Source organism: Odontomachus brunneus, unplaced genomic scaffold (assembly GCF_010583005.1).
Source record: "Odontomachus brunneus isolate Ranch 3 - 2012 unplaced genomic scaffold, Obru_v1 Obru_scaffold_007, whole genome shotgun sequence".
Lineage (NCBI taxonomy): Eukaryota > Metazoa > Arthropoda > Insecta > Hymenoptera > Formicidae > Odontomachus > Odontomachus brunneus.
Genome location: NW_022639457.1, coordinates 1844965 through 1845854, shown reverse-complemented (window position 1 = coordinate 1845854; position 890 = coordinate 1844965).

Here is an 890-nt window from a genome sequence, read left to right as displayed (position 1 = left end):
CCCCCAATCCGCCAAAAAAGAACTCTACACGAAGAAAATATTGTAGTAAAAACTATCTCAAGATCGTAATTCATTTTACAATGTTTTTTTTTGTAAAATATTCAATAAAGCTGGACACTCTGATATGCTAGTGTCAATTATTATAGAAATAGTAAAAAAAAAATTTGACCATCTATCGAATATATTAGGTGTACAACTTTGCTTCCGCCGTTTTTTTTTCGAAATTCGAGGCTTTATTGTAAAAAACTGGTTATACATTTATGATTCAAAGTATTGTCCATCGCTGGCCACTACTTTCTCCCATCTTTCGGGCAGCGTACGAATCCCGCGTCGAGAAGACTAGTCATCTTTTGAGGCGATCCACGAATCGATCCAATTTTTTACTTCTTCATAAGACCGGAAGTACTGATCAGCCAGGCCGTGTGCCATTGATCGAAACAAGTGATAGTCAGAGGGAGCAACGTCTGGAGAATACGGCGGGTGGGGTAGGACTTCCCATTTCAACGTTTCCAAGTATGTCTTGACCACTTTCGCAACATGGGGTCGAGCATTGTCATGCTGCAAAATCACTTTATCGTGTCTCTCGTTGTATTGCGGCCGTTTGTCTTTCAATGCTCGGCACAAACGCATCAATTGCGTCCGATATCGATCGCATGTGATTGTTTCAGTCGGTTTTAACAGCTCATAATACACTACGCCGAGCTGATCCCACCAAATACAGAGCATGACCTTGGAGCCGTGAATATTCGGCTTGGCCGTCGACGTGGAAGCATGGCCGGGAACTCCCCATGATTTTCTGCGCTTGGGGTTATCGCAATGAACCTATTTTTCGTTTCCAGTCACAATGCGATGCAGAAATCCCTTCCGTCTTTGTCTTTCAAGCAGCTGTT